Source organism: Zingiber officinale, chromosome 4A, assembly GCF_018446385.1.
Source record: "Zingiber officinale cultivar Zhangliang chromosome 4A, Zo_v1.1, whole genome shotgun sequence".
In the NCBI taxonomy this organism is placed as follows: domain Eukaryota; kingdom Viridiplantae; phylum Streptophyta; class Magnoliopsida; order Zingiberales; family Zingiberaceae; genus Zingiber; species Zingiber officinale.
The window spans coordinates 20,381,759-20,394,983 of record NC_055992.1 but is presented as its reverse complement, the minus strand read 5'-3'; positions in this window follow the sequence as shown (position 1 = coordinate 20,394,983).

Genomic DNA, 13,225 nt, shown 5'->3' with positions numbered 1-13,225 from the left:
AGCCGCTGTTAGAAAACTGCCGGACCCAAAACCAACCATAGAACAGCACCTTGCTGGAATTCTTCCCACGGAACAGATCAATATGGTATCAAGCAATAATATCCTTGATCAGAACAAGAACAAATATCAAGCCATGGGAATCATAGATCTAAACACCAACCTAATTAATAACCTAACCTTACCTCAATCGATTTGTCTCCAAGAAAAATAAGGTAAGGTCGGCTGGAAAAAAAAAATCAAACCCAGGGCACGGGACTGGTGAGGAAGATCCCTGCGATCGTCGGCTGCTCAAGCACGAAACAAGGCAGTGGCCAGCAGTGGCGTCGGAGCCGGCTAGGGCACTCGCGATGGCAGTGATGATGTCGACTAGGCAAAGAAACTTGATCGACTCTGAGTTGCGGCCGGCGGTTGCTCTAGGGCACGACTGGGCGGAGGAAAAAAAAATGAAGAGGCTTCGGGTGTGTGGCTCGGGAGGAAGAAAACGAAGGAGAAAGGGAAGAACCGCCTTGTGCAGCAGTTAGGGCAAGGGAGGAGAATCGGGCGCGCGGCTTGGTGTCGGGGGAGAAGAAGTGAACGACGACACAAATAAAAACCGAAGAAAAACGAAGAAAAAGAAAATAAATAAAGAAAAAGGAATTAAGAAATTCCATTTTTCCTCATTTAAATAGGGTAGCCAAAACAGGCTTTTCCAGACCCTATTTTTGTCCCCGTTAACTCGTCTGTACGAGCTCCGAAAAATTTTCGAAAAATTACCGAAAATTCCAGAAAATTCCCTTATTAAGATTCGCCTATTTTCTGGTATTTTACATTCTCCCCCACTAATAAAAATTTGATCCCCAAATTTCGTTATTTACCATCAGCAAGTACTAACAACAGACAGAAAGTATAAATGCTGAACGGTAAACTAAATCACATACCTCAAGTGAAAAGATGGGGATATCGAGCTCGGATAGTATCCTCGAGCTCCCAAGTAGCCTCCTCGTCCGAATGATGCTGCCATCCGACTTTAACTAGCCGGATAGTCTTGTTCCGCAACTGACGCTCTTTCCGGTCGAGAATCCGTACCGGAACCTCCTCATATGTAATGTCAGGCTGAACTGGAACCGGAATATCTACCAGCACATGTGTCGGATCAGGTACGTATCTCCTCAGCATCGATACGTGAAATACATCATGAACGCCTGACAGGGACGGTGGTAGTGCCAGTCGGTAAGCTACTGCTCCGATCCTCTCCAAGATCTCGAAAGGGCCAATGTACCACGGAGCTAGCTTACCTCTGAGGCCAAATCTCTTCACCCCTTTCGTGGGTGAAACTCGCAAAAATACATGGTCGCCAACAGAGAACTCTAGTGGTCTGCATCTCCGATCAGCGTAACTCTTCTGGTGGTCCTGCTCCTCTGACATCCTCCATCTAATAGTACGGACCAACTCTACATCCTGCTGAACTCTATGAGGTCCCAACAACTGAGCCTCTCCAACCTCATCCCAAAGGACGGGTGTCCGACAAGGTCTACCATACAACGCCTCAAACGGTGCCATCTGGATAGCCGAATGGAAGCTGTTGTTGTAGGCAAACTCTACCAACGGCAGATGGTCCTCCCAACTGCCTCCGAAATCCATAACACATGACCTCAGCAGGTCCTCTAAAGTCTGAATGGTCCGCTCTGACTGTCCATCTGTCTGTGGATGGAAGGCTGTACTGAAACGGAGCTGTGTGCCCAAGGCCTGCTGCAGACTCTGCCAGAAACAAGACGTGAACCGTGGATCTCTATCCGAAATGATACTCAATGGAACACCATGTAGTCTGATAATCTCCCGACAATATAGATCTGCCAATCGATCCAGGGAATCAGTCCTCCGAATCGCTAAAAAGTGTACGGATTTGGTTAATTGATCAACGATTACCCAAATTATGTCATGGCCTCGTCGTGTCCTCGGCAACCCTACCACAAAGTCCATGGTAATGTGATCCCACTTCCACTCAGGAATAGGAATCCGCTGAAGTAATCCTGCAGGTCTCTGGTGTTCAGCCTTCACCTGCTGACAAACAAGACACCTAGCTACGAAATCCGCGATGTCTTTCTTCATGCCGTTCCACCAATAGGAATGCCTCAAGTCTCGATACATACGGGTCCCGCCTGGATGGATCGCAAATCGAGAACGGTGTGCCTCCTGAAGTAGCTCCTGTAAGACCGGATGAGACTGAGGTACGCATAATCTGCCTCGGAAGAATATAATACCCTCCTCGTCTCGTGTAAACTCGGTCTGCTGCCCGGAAGCTATCTGACTGCTAATAAACTGCAAATGCTGATCACTGGCCTGTGCCTCTCGGATCCTCGTCCTGATCGACGACTGAGCAACCATGGTAACAAGAATACCTTGCTCTGTCGGTCCCTGCTCCTCAAGATCTAACTCCGAGAAACTCTGAATCAAGTCCGTGACTGAAGTCCGGTGGCAAGCCAAAGTCCCTCTGGACTTCCTGCTGAGTGCATCTGCAACCACATTAGCTTTCCCCGGGTGGTAGCTAATGGTACAATCGTAGTCCTTCAGGAACTCCATCCATCTCCTCTGTCGAAGATTAAGCTCCTTCTGAGTGAAAATATATTTGAGACTCTTATGATCAGTGAGAATCTCAAATGTGATACTGTATAAATGATGTCGCCATAGCTTCAGAGCAAAGATGATGGCAGCTAACTCCAGGTCATGAACTGGGTAATTCTTCTCATGCTCCTTCAGCTGACGAGAAGTATAAGAGACTACTCTGCCGTGCTGCATCAGAACAGCGCCCAAACCCTGAAGAGATGCATCGGTGTAAAGTACAAATCCGTCCTCTCCAGAAGGTAAAATCAAAACTGGAGCCGACACTAATCTCCGCTTCAGCTCCTGGAAGCTGGTCTCGCAATCCTCGGACCATATGAACTTCACGCCTTTCCGGGTAAGACGTGTCAGTGGCATAGCAATACGCGAGAAGCCCTCGACAAAACGTCGGTAATATCCGGCCAATCCCAGAAAACTGCGGATCTCCTGAACTGACTTCGGCTGCTCCCAACCGGTGACAGCCTCGATCTTCTGAGGATCAACTGAAATACCTCTGCTAGAAACCACGTGTCCCAGAAACCCAACTGAGGATAGCCAGAATGCACACTTGCTGAACTTCGCGTACAGCTGATGTCGTCGAAGAATCTCCAAGACTGTGCGAAGATGCTGTGCATGCTCCTCCTCGGAACGAGAGTAGACCAATATGTCATCAATGAAAACGATAACAAACTGATCCAGATACTCCAGAAAGATGCGGTTCATCAAGTCCATAAACACCGCTGGAGCATTGGTAAGCCCAAATGGCATTACCAAAAACTCATAATGACCGTATCTGGTACGGAAAGCTGTCTTCTGGATATCAGAATCTCTGACTCTCAACTGATGATATCCGGATCGCAGATCAATCTTAGAATACACTGATGTACCTCTGAGCTGATCAAACAAATCCTCGATCCGTGGTAATGGATATTTATTTCTGATGGTCACTGCATTCAGCTGCCTGTAGTCAATACACAACCTCATAGTACCATCCTTTTTCTTGACAAACAGAACTGGAGAACCCCATGGTGAAACACTAGGGCGAATAAATCCCCTGTCTAAAAGCTCCTGGAGTTGAACCTTCAGCTCGTTCAACTCTTTTGGTGCCATTCGATACAGAGCTTTGATGTTGGCGCGGTTCCCAGAATCAGCTCAATAGCGAACTCCACTTGCCTTCTGGGAGGCAAACTTGGCAGCTCCTCTGGAAATACATCTGGGTACTCCCGGACTACAGGAACATCGGAGAGCTGCGAACTACTACTGTCCTCAGTACTGATCAACGATAACAGAAAACCATGACAGCCGTGAGACAGCAGCTTCTACGCCTGAATCGTCGAAATAATCGAGATACCGTCGTCTCTGATGCCAGTGAAACTCCACGAGGGTTGGTTCGGAGGCTGGAAGGTGACCACTCTCGTCTGGCAATCAACGGTAGCATGATAAACTGACAGCCAATCCATGCCAAGTATGACATCAAACTCGACCATCTCCAATACTAGAAGATCTACCGTAAGTATCATGTTGCTAAAGTCTAACGGGCAACCTCTAATCTCCTAGGTGACTTCTAAAGTATCACCGGACGGTAGCGAGACAGTCAATCGCTGGGGTCTGCAAGTGGGTAATCTACCAATCTCCCGCATAAAGGTACGGGATATAAAAGAGTGCGAACTACCAGTATCAATCAAAATATTAGCGAAAAATGCATAAATAGAAATCATACCGCGGAAAACGGATCCGCCGGCTCGCTGCGCATCCTCCCTGGTAATCGCATGAACTCGTCCAGTCTCTGGTGGAGGAGGAGGAGGTAACGCTGCCAGCGGCTGCTGCGACTGGGCAGAAGCCTGCCACTGAGGCGCTGCTGGACTATGTGCCAGATAAGACTGAGAGGATAGGGACTGATACTGTGCAGCTGGCTGGGACTGAGTCTGGTACTGCCCCTGAGTCGGATAATAAGGTCCCGAAACACTACAGGTGCACTGGAGTACTCCTGCCTAAGCATGCCAAATGCTGCTGCCGAGAGCTGCCTCCTGCTTGTGAGGGTGTGAATCTCGCCCTCCTCGCCGAGACACCGATCGACTAGACTGTCCCTCCGCTCGACCCTGAAGTCAGATATCGAGCCTTCATGACAATCTCGGCTCTAGTGCCCGTGCGCGTTGCAATAAAAGCAAACCGATGCTTGTAGTCAAGTGATGTGGTCTCGGAACCACATCGGAAACATCAGATATCGGTGGGTGTTCCGATCCTGCCGAGGAGACCGGAAATGTCCTGAAGAAGACTGTCCTGACTTCTGAGGCCTACGAGATACCCCAGAAGAACTCTGACCTGATCGTCTACGACTACTCTGATGATGTCCTGTCGCCTGTGTCTGCTGGACCTGCCTTGATGTCTGACCCATATGCTTTCTTTTCCTGTCCGGATATGCTGTCTGCCGAGCTAACTCTATCATCAAAGCTCGATTCAATGCATCAGAGGAAGATGTAATCCCTAATCTGGCAAGCTGTACATGCAGATAACCATCCAATCCCTGTATAAACTGCATCATGCGAGTTCTATCCTCCGCAACTAACTCTGGACAAAACTGAGCTAACCGGAGGAATTCAGTATTATACTCGGTCACTGAGCGATTATTCTGCCTCAGACTCATAAAATCTTGTCGGCGAGCCATCTGATAGGACAGTGGAAAGAAACGGCTCTCAAAAGCCTCTCTGAACCTGGTCCATGTGACGTTGCGCTCACCAATAATAGAACGCTGAGTAACCCACCAGGCATTAGCTTCATCCCGTAAATGGTAAGCAGCCAGCTCTGCTTTCTCCCACTCGGAGCAAGCCATATAGAAGAAAGTCTGCTCCATAGTCTCTATCCATGACAAAGCCATACTCGGATCGAGATCTCCGCGGAAAAGAGTGAAACGAGTCTTCATCGACTCAGCCAGTGCTGGAATCCTAGCTCGTGCAGCGACAATATCAGTGAGCTGTGTCGGGACGGCTGCAGGAACTGGCGGAAACACTGGAGCTGATACTACAGGTGGTACCGCGGAATAAACCGGAGGAGGAACTCCCGGTACCGGAGCATAAGCCGTCGGTGGTACTGCCTAGGGAACAAAAGTGGTGGCAGCTGGAGGTACGGTAAGTAATGGTACCGGATATGGTGCAGCTGCTGCTACTGTAGGCACTGGGGGCACAGGTGCCACTGGTGTCGGGTACACTGTAGGTCCAGGTGGCGGTGGTGCCGAGTACGTCGTAGGCTGCTCTGGAGCAAATGTCGGGTACGCCAATGGTACACCTGATGGTACCGTAAATACGGTAGGAGTGGATACCGTCGGTGTGGCCAAAGTAGGTATCTCTATAGGAGCTATCGGGATTTGAGAGTCCGATGCTCCCGCTGCATCCTGAGTCTGTCCCTGACTGACAGGCTCACTAACAGTGGGCATCTCTGGCATATCCAGAGATCCCGTGGTCCTCGCACGTGGTCGTCCAGCACCACGTCTCGCAGCAATACGAGTAGATCATCTCATATCTGTTAAATTAAATTACAGATATCAATACCAATATAACAAACATAAAATAACAACATACCTATTTGCCGTCTGGAGATGATCCGTCGCTGTCCAGTCCCCAATTTGACCTCAAAATTCCGAACGTACATATCGCCGGAAATCCAAATAAATCTGAAACGGAAATCCGAAACATAACCATATCGAAAATCCGATAATGCCCAGTTTGACTCGCAAACCTGGCTAACCCAAATATCCAGAATACCAACAACAGGTATCCGATAAATCTCCAGAACACCAAAAGCAGGTATCATAACCCGCTCTGATACCAAATAAATTGGTATCAGATAAATCCCGAAAATCCAAAATACGAAACAAAAGATCGTAAAACTGTGCTCTGATACCACTAAATTGTCACGCCCCGGAGGAGTCCCTGTCCGAAGAAATTTCGGCAGCATCTCCCCTGTATGGCGGACAATCTGAAACTTTTCTACAAGCACTATATACCTCAGCCACATGCGGCTGGAATAATAACAAAAATAAAACAATCACCACGCAGTTTATATAACAAGTAAACAAAGCAGTAGTACTCTGACTCGAAAATCACCCTACTCAACTACACTCGTAAAACACAAATCCGACAAACTTACCTCTTCTGCCGTCCAGGCAGGCATGTAGTAAAAACATATCGAATAGAACATCCATCAATATCTCAAAAGAAAACATACAATGTCCAAGTATCCAAATAACCAAGTCCACACATAATCAAAATAAAAACAAAACTAAATGATAGATAAAAACATCGAGGTCTACAGGGATCTAGCACTACGTGCAGTGAGGACTAGCGACTGGAACTCCCTCCTGACAGCATCAACCTGAAAATATCAACAATGGAGGCGGGGTGAGTCCAACACTCAGCAGGTACAATTGATATGCAAAGTAAAGAAATAACACCTAGCACTAATCATGCGTACAGTCTCCTGATAAAAATATAGGTAAATGCAAACCGAAGAAGACAGGAGAGAATCTGTACTAACCAGGACCCAGTATAAGGACAAACAGTCCGAAAGGTATAGAAGACCTGTATGCATGTCAAACATAGGTATCCAAACAATATGCAGCATATAAATGCAACAATCAATAAATGCATCATGCATATGATGCCAATGTCATGGTCACCCCTGACGCCAGTCAGCCAACTCACAACATAAGTGGGACCAAGTGGGTAGGGTTGTGACTACCGTGCATATCAACTGTACCTGCTGAGTGTTGGACTCACCCCGCCTCCATTATTGTTATTTTCAGGTTGATGCTGTCAGGAGGGAGTTCTAGTCGCTAGTCCCCACTGCACGTAGTGCTAGATCCCCTGCAGACCTCGAGGATTGATTGACTTTTGAGTTTTCTTCTCGTTTGTCTATGTTTAGACTTGATTTGTTTGATACTTGGACGTTGTATTTATTATTGTGATGTCGATGGATTTTATTTGGTCTTATTCTACTACAAGAGGGGACCGACAAGAGGGGGGTGAATTGCCTGCAAGTAAAAACTAAACCCTCCTCAACCAATTTAAACTCAAATAGATGCAATAGCTACAAGATTAAACAGAACTAAAGTATGAACAGAAAAGAAAGACTCAGTTATTTTAACCTGGTTACAACCAAGAGGATTGTTAATCCAGGGCGATGAAAGGCGCAATAAGAAATTCCTTCTCTGAAGGCGGAGAAGCTTTTTACACTTTGAAGAGCACAGAACTATTGCTTAACTAGAGAGTACAAGAGTTGAATTTTGTTCACTTGTTCGTTGTTTCTAAAGCTGCCCGAGACCCTCTTTATATAGGGGTTCTCAAGCTTATCAGATCACCTGATCCTTCGGGATTAGGTTTGACTCGAGAGGGATCGGTCGACCGATCCCAAGGTTCGGTCAACCGAACCTGCTATATCTGCCCATTCTTCCGTCCAGGTACAGCCTCTGTGGATTGAGCTTAGGTTCGGTCGACCGATCCATTTGTTCGGTTGATCGATCGGCCAACGTTCTCTAGCTGAGTTAGCCCGATCAAATTGCTCGACTGAGTCTCTGGATTAGCTTCGGTTCAGTCGACCGATCAGCTTCACTAACGGTCAGCTTCTGACGTGGCATTCGACGTGTCTGCTGCGGTTGGCTTCGGTTAAAGAAGGATTCGGTCGACCGATCAATATGTTCGGTTGACCGAACCGTTGACAAGTCAACTTCCAATTGACTTGCTTCGGTTCGGCTCCATGGGTGATTGCGGCCTACCGGAATAGGGCTCACCCGAACCCAATTCCCGGCCTTTTCCTCGAGCAGACTTCCATCCGGCTTCTCGTCCCTCGAACACCGCGCACGTTCTTCTCGCTCCACCGGAGTACTCTTCTGTAGCTCTCTCGTCCTTCAGACGCACCGAGCCCGTCAGCTCCCTTCCCGTGTCGTCCTTCTCACTAGCTGCGTCTTCCGCTCGACTTCCTGTGCTCCTAAGTTCCTGCACACTCAGACACAGGGTTCAGACAAAACGCAAGACCTAACTGACTTGGTTGATCACATCAAAACTACCACGGGGTCCAACAAGTTATTTACCCCTCCCCCCTTTAGCTCACAAGGTCCTAACAAAGAATGTAAAATATTTTCATATAAGAGTTATCACGAGAAGGAAGACCTTCCATATCCATTCCTCAAAAGTAGGGGTGAGCATTCGGTTAATTCGGTTCACAAATTAACTGAATTAACCGACAACCAATTTAGTGTTGGCTAACTGAGTCAAATCAAACTTTTACTAAAATCGAATTAACCGAATCGATTATTTCGATTAATACCAAATTAACTAAATTTATTTAAAATAACAATAAAAAAATTATATAAAATTAATATTAAATTAACCGAAGACTCACCCCTACTCAAAAGATGGAAATGTTAACTACTTGAATGATTCCAAGCCACAATCATTAGAAGCAAGGATTTCTCAAGGTGTCGCATAGGTTTGGGTTCCCTAAAGTTTTTTTAGATTTTGTGTAAAATTTGATTGAACTCATAAATCACGATTAAAGACAAGTTTCCAACATTATTTTACACCAAGAATTGAGAGATAATTGGAAGAGAGGTGATCAATTTTGCTCAAGATGTATTTTTGCAGAATGATGATCTTGACGCAACTAATGAGAACTTACTTGGTTTTATTACTTGATTCTTGAGATATTGACTTGGAATCAATTTTGTCCCAAAGTTAGTGCAATATCTTATAAGATCGTAAACTAAGATGTGATTTCTCATCGCCAACTTATTTTAGCAAGTTTGTCTCTACTTTTCGAGCTAGATTGATGATCGTGTATCACATCTAGATAAGTGACATCACTCTTTAATAAATTGCAAAGTGGCAAAGATTTCATACTAGTTAAGTTGGAGCTAGTAATGACTTATGATCTCTTGAATTAGGACTTCATCAAGGAGACATTGGAGGTGTTTGGCTTTTGGTAAATTTGATTATGAATTGTATTTCAACGTCTATGTTTCATCTTCTCTAGGGTGGAGAGACATTGAGTAGTTTCAAGTTGGTGTTCATCCATGGTGCTTACTCTTTTCATTTATCTTTATATTATGCATAGAGAAATTATATCAAATGGAGATGAATTGTATGAAAAATTGATTCATGGAAACTATTACCCATAGGATGCAATGGTCCTTTACTATCACATTTGTTCATTACTCTATTATTTTTCTCAAGAAATGTCTAGGAGGAAGTTCAGTGAGCTCTCTCAAACTTATCAATCTTCAAAAAAATTTAACACCAATTTAAAAAGATACTTGAGCATCAATTCTAGTAAAGGGTGGGTTTCCAAGAGCCAACACATGAATAAACTAGATAAGATAAAATGAAGCCTTGAGGGTGGCTCTCTAATTCTTTGTCATCCATTCTTTTTTTCTATATTCAAATTCAAAGGATCTCAAATGATATATGGGGAATGATTCCCCATTCAGCTCACCGCACATAATCCTTCAATGCAAAGTGATGGCCAATTCTAATGTAAGTTTTTGGAGATCTTTATAACCTCCCTCAATGAAACAACTTTGTTCTTTAGTTTATCCAAGTCATCTCCTGCGACATCCAAACAAATATGTGGGAAGCATCATCTTGATGCAACTTGTGAACTTTCATCTCGAGTAAGAATGGCGATAGTGGTCGATGAAGTTACCTAGATGCAGTCATGTAATGGCGCTTAATTTGAGACCATATTTGAAGTTTGCTGGTTAACTTACTCATGAAGATCTGCTTATTAAGGAAACAACTCCTCATATATTATGGGATTGCTCCCGGGCTAAAGAGATGCAGGTTCAATTGATGTTAAACAAAGTGCTATAATAATACTGAAGTGATCTTGACTAAAATAAAATAATTTTGATAAATTTTAATAAATTTTATAAAAAATATTTTAATATAATAATATTTTATGTGTGATAAATTTTATTAAGTTGAGTTGATTTATTTTAATATATTGTAATAGTTTGGCCTAGTTATTATTTGTTGAAACAACTATAATATACCTACTATAACTTTTACCAGTGAAAATTAAAAGTTTGATAGGTGATAATTTGTAGGGTACTTGACCAATGTTATCTTACTTATTTGCATATTCATGTACACTCAATGTATTTTTTTTAAAAGCTTAGGCTCTATTTATTTGAGATGAAAAAAATAAAAACTATGGAAATATTTTGATGGAAGAAAATTTTCTTCTGTTTACTTTATAAAAACAAAGATGAATTATTATATTACTTTCTCTTAAAATAGAAAAAGTTATTTTTCTGCTTATTATTTACCTAATAAATAAACTGATTTATAAATTCATAGAAGATCATTTTTTTCATCATTCTTACTTCCGTCCAAATTGGATAAAAAGTGATTCTTTCCTTCAACATTTCAAGTCGCAACTGATCTTACCTGACCACGCCACATCCTCTTCTTGTCGATAGCCCCCTGAGGGAGTCACGTGCATCGAGGCAGCCTAGCCAATACAAGTGACCTCAGAGATCATTCGCTCTTCGATGTCACCACGAGGGCAAACGACCTCAAAGGTCATTGGTAGAGTCGACGACCCTCGTGAGGACGAGCATCAGTGAAACCAGTGGGGCGAGCGCTTGCGGGGCCGATGAGGCTAGCGCTTGCAAGGCCAACGAGGTGTGCGCTCGCAGGGCTGGTGGCTCTCGCGAGGACAAGCACTCGTAGGGCATTCCTCTGCCAACGCGTCATGAAGGAGAGAGACAAACTCTGCTGCCAGCAACTGGCCAACCACGAGCTTAAGACCTTGGAGGTCGCTCGCAACCAAAGGTATGCATTGAGATTTTTTTTTTCTCTCTCTTTTGTCTCCCTTTCCTCTTTTCTTTTCGCTCTCTCTTTCTTTTTTTTTCCGTATATTTTTTTCTTTTCTCTCTCCCTAGTATTCTTTTTTTTTTTTTTTTCTTTCTCTTACTATTCCGTGTGTTTTTTTTTCTTTTATGGTTCCCTATGGATTTTTTTTCCACCATCAGTTATTTCCTTTCCCTTTTTATCTTTTGAGGTGAATATAATCTTAACATTTAGGGTTTAACATTTAAGTTTAGGATATAGTATTTAGATTAAAAAAATTTAAAAAAAATTACACATGATACGTACAGAGGGAGCATTCCTCACACTATCAGTAAACTTTTTTATATATATTCATGTGTTGTCCTTTTTAAAAAAATAGTTTTTATGGACACTTTGGAATCACTTTCCAAACAAAAAAGCAAAATCAAACCATTAAAAAAAACTATTAAACTATTTTATTGGTACCTTGATGGCATTCAAGTAATCAAGTTGCAGCAATAGTAGCGTTCAAAGTTAAATTAATAGAGTCAAATATCCAAAAACAAAATGCAAGGCCGAGGAATAAAAGGAGCTTCTTGGGGGTTAATGCCTAAATCGATGTCATATAATTAATCAAGACTAAAAAGTCTAAATCACTGTTTAAGTTGACTAAAAAGTTATTTATTTATTCATTTTTATTATCTTTACAGACAAGTTGTTACAGCAGTACTTGTTGCTTATTTTTTGGTGGGTGGAATAAAAGCGGTGGGGAGTGCCCACCGTCCATCTATTCTTTTTATGTGTCAACTTGCGATATAGAAATACCACATTGGTAGTGTGTGTACTACACCTCAATTTGAAAGTTTTAAAAATATATACCATAATTTGTTTAATTTTAATTATTGATATTTTAGTATATATACTTTTGAGAAAATAACTTTGTTATATTTTAATTATTTAATAATTGAAAGTATTATTCCAGTGTTATAGAGGATTAAATTTTAATCCTTTATTAATTTTAATATTGGAGAAAAAAATTGGTGCGGACGAATTAATTCAAAAGATAATCGGTTCGATCCCATAAAAATTTTTCATCAACCATAAAAATAAATTATTTCATGAAGACTTTAATGTTCTTAGATTTAGCATTGTGAAGTGCATCATGACCACTAGATTGACCACTATGAATGGTAACCAGAAGGGTGATCAAGCCCATATACCTTCGTTGTTACACGGTCAATAAAGGCAATCTAATTGCTTTTACAATGATGTTATAAAAACCAAATATTATATTGACTTTCGTAATTTTTTAGGAGGTGTTTGGTTTAGGGGAATATGAATGAAGAATGGGAATGAGAATCATTATTGTCATTGTTAATGTTTGGATTATAAGAATAGAAATACAAATAAAGGAATGAATCCTTGAAATTGGATAATAACTCATTCCCATATACCTCCCCTTCAATGAGTCATTACTCTATTTTCATCAATCAAAATATTCTCTTATTCCAAAAATACCCTTTACCTAAAACTAAAATTTTCTCAATCTAAACAAAATATACCCTTATAGTTCTTATACCTTCATATCTTCAGCTCCCTCAATCTAAACAATTGTGTCCTCAAACATCTGACCCATGATAGTGTTATCATCATAAGGTCTGAGGTCAAATCCCAACTAATAACCGGGTATCTGCCCTCCTCATACGCTATTTAACTGTTTAATGATAGTAGTCATCCATAATTTACCTCTTAGCCTGGGAACAGTTGACGAAGGCACTAGAGACAAGCGAATCACTTTTTACCATCATAATTCATGCTCTTAAGTC